The sequence below is a fragment of the Elaeis guineensis genome, chromosome 9, assembly GCF_000442705.2.
Source record: "Elaeis guineensis isolate ETL-2024a chromosome 9, EG11, whole genome shotgun sequence".
Classification (NCBI taxonomy): domain Eukaryota; kingdom Viridiplantae; phylum Streptophyta; class Magnoliopsida; order Arecales; family Arecaceae; genus Elaeis; species Elaeis guineensis.
In genome coordinates, this window is record NC_026001.2 from 81,636,677 (window position 1) to 81,643,441 (window position 6,765).

At 33.9% G+C, this 6,765-nt stretch overlaps 1 non-coding gene across 1 annotated transcript; it reads left to right on the top strand.

Annotated features, from left to right (window-relative positions):
- The first annotated feature begins 2,695 nt into the window (after positions 1-2,695).
- Positions 2,696-2,802, top strand: LOC114912938 (small nucleolar RNA R71). Its single transcript, XR_003798951.1, has one exon. It is a non-coding gene; the product is annotated as a small nucleolar RNA R71 (small nucleolar RNA).
- Positions 2,803-6,765: the final 3,963 nt, after the last annotated feature.

The window sequence follows — 6,765 nt, forward strand, 5'->3', positions numbered from 1 at the left end:
AACTTGAATTTTGTTCATTCTCGAGTAAATAAAGAATTTAGAATTAAGTACCGTTTAACATAAAATTTTGAATTTTATCAAATAATTTCTGAAAAGGGTCACTGATGTCTAGTAGAGCATAAGGGAGGTATGTCATTAGAGTATTAATATTAATTAATATAAGAGTTAAACTAAGAACAATAAACTTTTTTTAAACTTTTTCTAAATTATTCCTACCTTTATCTCCAAATCATTAATCTTCATATGGACAAGTATATTGTTACTTCCATCCTTCATTTATTAATTTTTTTTTTAACATTATACTACTATTGAGTGTCTTAACCCCTTAAGCTTTCTATTTGACCCATGTAGTGAGTTTTCAGTCGATGACTCCCGAACCAGATAGCTTTAGGGCACTAGATATAGAATACCCCTTGGACCTACTTGCTCAAATCAAACGGGCTACGAGTTAAAACTAGCTTTACAACAAAGTTTCTTTGTCCTTCATACTTTTTGACGTGAAACTCAATACTTGCTTAGGCAAAGAGGCCTGGTTACTCGGTATGAAATACTTAAAAACTTTTTTTTTTATAAATATATATATGAAGAAACGTATAGTTACCCTACATAAGCCCATAAGAAGTAAACTCTTCTTTGATGCTGGTAGAAAAATTTAGAAATACTCAAAAAAAATTATTTAATTTCTAAACTTAACTCTTTATTGAGTTTTCTTAATACTTGATCCCTCAATATCTCACAAACTCTCTAGTCTATACATTAATTTTTTTTAAAAAAAATACTTGATTTAACCTGATTTTTTAAGTGTAATCAGATACTTAAATGCTAAATACTCACTTACTTGAGGACTTTAAAAATTTAAAATTTTTTATTATTCTTTTCTCCAACTTAATTGACATTGTCCTCAATGGAGTAGAAAAAATAAAAGGTGATACAAAGAGAAAGAAAAGGAGAGATGTCATCTGATCTAGAAGTTTTTTCAAAATTGGTTCTCCCCTAAACTTAGCCAATATTGTCTTCAAATCCCTACAAAAGACACTAAGACTCAATTAATCTAAACAAAATATAAAAAATAATAAAAACCAAAAGCTAAAACTAAAACTAGGTTGCCTCCTAGGAATTACTATGTTTACCGTCTTCAGCCAGACCATGCCGATTCTCTCACCTACCCCATGTCAAATATTGGATTGATAAATTTTATTGGTTTTGGATTGCCAGTCTTAAAAAGATGACCTATAATAAATTTTAATATTTTATTGTCAATCTTTAAAAATAGTTCACATCTCCAATCTTGTTTTTAGGAAGATAATTTACAAACCCATTCACAGACCCTTGTTTGTTGAGAATTTTTTCTATTTGTTCTTCTAAAATGCTCATGAATTGAGTTTTTGGGTTAGGAGTTGAGTTCGAGGCAATGGATGCTGAAAGAATATCACTTAATTTTAAACATGCATACTTAGATGTGATCAAAGATGACTTCAGTTCTGGAGGAGGTGATTCTAAAGTAGAAGAATCAACTTTTAGGGCTGAAGAAAATGAGACTCTTGGTAAATATATCTCGGGTAACTCATCCATTCTCTTTTTTTTATCATTTAGATCAGTATTAGTACTGGGCTCAGGTTCTTCTATTGAGTTAGTCTCAGTACTAATCTCCTCTTCTAAATTCTCATTTTGGCTAGCATCAGTACTAGCCTCACTCACTTGGTCTTGGTATGGGTCATCAAGAATCCTATCACTTCTAAGCTTAGAGATTACTTTGTCATTTTTAAATTGAGAATTCTTAGATAGAATATTAGATTGATGACTAGGTCCAGGTGGTTGGTGGATGGATGGATTATTTTTGAAATTCGATATTGATTGGCTCGATAATTGACCTAGTTCTCTTCTCATAGAAGACTCAGCTAACTGACCTATTTGCACTTCTTGCTTGATGAAAGATTGCTGTTGGGTCTTAATCATTTGTTAAAGTTGGCTAAACCTATCATTGGTTAAATTAGTTTGTTGAGGAGGTGAGTATGATGACTGATTGTGATATGATGGCTGGATGGGCTGACTAGACTGACCTCTATTATAGGCATAATTTTGATATTGGGGCCTATTCTGAAAGTTTTGCACCAAAAAAATTTGGGTTTGAGCCTGAGTCTATTGGGATCTCCAAAAAAAATTAGGGTGGTTCCTCCAGCCTGAATTATATGTGTTAGAGAATGAATCATTGACAGGCTTAGAGTAACCTTGGGTAGCTTGAACTTATTCTTGGATGAAAAGTGAAAACTCTGCAGCGATGGGACATTCACTCACATGATGGACTGGGCTAGCATAGATAAAACAAATCTCCTGATAATTGAAAGGTTGTGTGTATTGTGCAGGAGATTGTTGACCTAGAGTTAGGAACTGATCTAATTTCTGGGTAAGAAGGTCGACTTTATCTAATTTTTGGGCTATTAAGTTTAAATCGGCCTTGGGACTAGAGTTTGTTAGCTTGACCTTAAAAATTTCTGTCCACTTTTGGTCTGGGATTGATCTTTCATAGGAGGATAATAAAGCATGCTTGATCAAATTTTTACTCAAAGTTTCAAACAAAGTATAAGCTTCATCCTTACTCTTACTCATGAATGTACCTCTACAAGATGCATCCACCATCTGTCTGTATTGGTCACCTAAACCCTCATAGAAAACTTGAACAATTTACTACTTAGATAGACCATGATGTGGGCATTTTCTATGAAGTTTCTTAAGTCTCTCCCATGATTCATGAATTTATTCTCCTGGAAGCTGAGCAAATCTAGTAATGGCTTGCCTCATGGTATTGGTTTGACCTATGGAATAAAATTTCTTAAGAAACTCATGCTGCATTTCAGCCCATATTTGGATTGGTTTCCCTGTTATGCCAAGCCAGTACTTGGCTTTGTCCTTAAGCGAGAAGGAGAATAGGGTCAGTCTAAGTGCATCATCAGTAAAATTTTGAATTTTCACTATGGAACAGATTTCTAAGAACTCATCTAGATTCTTGTAAGGATCTTCATTGATATTTTCATATAAAGATGGGAGCATCTGGATTGTGATCGACTTGATCTCATAATGGCTTGTAGGGATATCGGGTAAGTGGATACAAGTCGATGGGTTATAGGTGAAAGAAATAAAATATTCTTTCATCTACCTAGGTGATTCTCTAGGATCTCCAGCCATTTGATTTTTAGGTTTAGCGTGAATCAGCCATTCAATTTCAAGATTAAGTTCAACTAAGTCAGGGTAAAGAGATCTCCTACCATGCATATATCAGTGCAAACCCTAATGTGTGATTGAGTTTTTTTTTTTTTTAAATAGAGGGAGAAAGGAAAAGAGAAGTGGAAGAAAGAGAGAGAGATTCTAAAGGTGAGATCCTTAAGGAAGTTCTAGACCTAAAGACGAATGATGAAAAGAATTAGTTATAGTTGAGTGTTAATTGTAATCAAGTTAGCAAGCAATTAAATCTAGACACCTACGAGTTTCTTAGACCTAATAGTTTGATGTAGAGTGGCTTAGCTTAGATACAAATTAGGTTTGTTCTCACTTTCTTCAACTAGCCAGATAAGAGGTGGGGTCGTGGGAGTTCCCCTGTTGCTTTCCTTAGATGCCAATTAGATTGGCCAGGTAAGCTAACGGAACTAATTAAATAACTATGAGTTGACTTAGGTTGAGCCTTTGTAACCTCTAGTCTTAGACACCAGTTTTAGGGGTGAGTCTAAACTTACTTTGCACTTATTTTCACCATAATACTCAAACTAAACTCAATTGATCCTAGGGGCCAATGTCCACTGAATTTTAATTAGGTTAGGGTTAATGCAGGATGCTGGTTGGTTGTTTTTGGGCTAAGGAAGGGTGATGAAATCCCTACCTTATCTTATTTATGTGTGTTGCCATTAAGTTGATTTGAGATGAATATGCACAACCAATTTCAAACAAGGAGTTTTGTGCAACTAAATTAGATACATGAAATTAATTAAACTTGAAAGCTTACTTTGTCTCCAGCGATCATCAAAAGTAAATCTAAGATGATGAATGCTTCTTAATAATTAAGTTTCTACTCTTATCATACGATTTTTATTAAGTTTATGTGGATGAATTTTAGATTAATTTGAAAAAAAATAGTAATTAATACTAAAAAAATAGTTAGGATTAGGGTTAGGATTGATCTCATCAAATTGGAAGCTTTCTATCTCTCTTTTTTTTTTGAATTTTTTTTCTACAAAAAGATTGAAAAGAAATTAAAAAATTAGTAAGCTATATTTACAAAAAAATCAAAGAAATCAAACATAAAAATTAGTGCCTTCCCCGACAATGATGGCAAAAATTGATATGATCGTGATGTTATCGTTCGGACACCATGATTATCAATCTAATTCTGACTTCAATAAAAATTAAAAATATATAAAAAATAATGAGTCAGATCGAATTCACAGAGAAGACAAGATTTTGATTTAAAATCTTTGATTTTAGAAAAGAAAATAAAGTTTCAAAGAAAGTAATTTAAGTCAAAAAATAGAAATTAAAAGTATGAAAAATAAATTTGGTACTAAGATCTACTATTTAGATCCTAACTTCTACTTATAATAAAAATAAATAATAAAAATTTAAAGTGCATAAAATAAATTGGTACTAAGATCTACTAACTAGATCCTAGCATCTACTTGCAAAAAAAAAAAATAAAAGACATAAATTTAAAGTATAAAAAAATAAATTTTATATTAATTAAAATTAAAATTTAATTATAAAAAATTAAAAAAATAATAAAATAAAATAAAACTATAATAAGAATCTGAAGTTGATCAGCTCAGCCTCGTTGAGAAGATGGTTGATGATCTTCCTTTCTTCCTTCGTACTCCGTAGAGTGAACTGACTTCTCTTTTTCTTCTCCTTGGGTTCCTAAATCTATCTAATTTTTTTTCTAATTTTTTTTTTAACTTTTTACTAATCTTTTCTTCTCTCCACACTTATTCCTGGACCTCCTATTTATAGATAAATTTTTTATCTTTTTTTGGTAACAAAAGGAGTCCTAAAATCTTTAGAAATCATATTATACTCATATAAATTAATTTTGGCTGTTAGATCTTCAATGGACCACCCAGATTGCCCAAAAAAATGCTGTTTAAATCCTTATCAGGGTTGGAAACCACTACAGCCATTCGATCACATGCTTGATGAGTTTCTGTCCATCGGATGGCACCTTTTATTTTCTATTCAAAGTCAGAAACTACATCAACCGTTGGATCGAGCGATGGATGGAATCTGGGCCGTTGGATTGCATCCATAAATTCTTCTTTTAATCGATAATAAATGTGGACCATCAGATCTGGTTCTGAATTGATATGAGCCATTGGATTGTGCAAATAACCTTCCACCTGCCTATAGACCATACCAAAACATCGCAAAACTATTCCATGGACCACACCCCTGACTCTGTGGACCGAGCGACCGGTCCACCGTGCACCGAAGCCTATAAATTTTATTTTTAAGGATATTTTGTCTTGATTTTTTCTCTAATTTTTATCTAAAAATTGAAAAAAAAATATATTAAATTTTTCAAAATTTTTTTATTATTTTGGTTCTTAAATCGTTTAATTAAATCAATATCTATTTTTCATAAAAATACTTTAATTTAATATATTTTTTAAATTATTTATTTTTATAAAAAATCTAATTTATTTATGAAATTAGATTTTTTAAGAAGATGTTAGCACCATAAATTATCAAAAATACTTAAAATAAATACAAAAATATATGACTTATCATGTTGCTACTGCTATGCTTGCTGCCCCCTTCCTATGATCCATTGGTGATGATGCTGCTTTACGGTAAAGAGATCCTGGAGTATGAAGACATGGTTTCGGTGCTGCAGTCAAATAAACAATGGGAGAAGTTGACCAAGGAAGGTACTCCACAGGAAGGCTTGGCTGTGGGGGAGAGATTAGGAAGAGGAATGAAAAGAGACAAGTCAAAGGGACGGTCAAAGTCTCAGAAGAATAGGACCAAGAAGGAAGCCAGGTGCTATAAGTGTAATGAGATCGGGCACTGCAAATGAGATTGCCCGCAGTGGAAGAACAAGAAGGGAGATAAGAGAAGATCTGATGCACTGAGTATGGTGGCTGATAGTGAGATAGAGGATGATCTTTTGATGGTATCAGATGGTCACAGGCAAAACATAGATGTATGGACTTTGGATTCAGCCTTTTCGCATCACTACACCCCAAACCGATCTTGATTTGCTACATACACCAGGACAGATGAAGGGAGCATGATACTTGGAGATGATCACCCATATCGAGTTGCTGGTATTAGGAGCATTCAGGTGAGAACATTTGATGAGATAGTACAGACTCTCACTAATGTGAAGCACATCCCTGATCTGAAGAAGAATCTCGTGTCACTGGGTTACCTGGAGCGGAGTGGCTATAGCTTTAGCAGTCATGCCAGGAGTGGGGTGTTGAACATCTCAAATGGAGCCATGGTAGTGATGAGAGATAGGAAGATGAAGAACAACCTCTATAGGATGGAAGGATCTGTGGTGACTGAAGAATCTGATGCTGCAGCTGCAGTGCAAGACCAGTAGGGGACTCACCAGTTATGGCACTATCGCCTAGGCCACATAGGAGATCGTGGGATGAAGGAGCTGAGCAAGCATGGTCTGATTCTGGATCTGGATGGAGGTATCTTAGAGGTATGTGAGCCATGCCAGATGAAAAAGCAGAAGAGAGTACAGTTTGCCAGTAGTTCAGCCCGCAATGCAGCCCC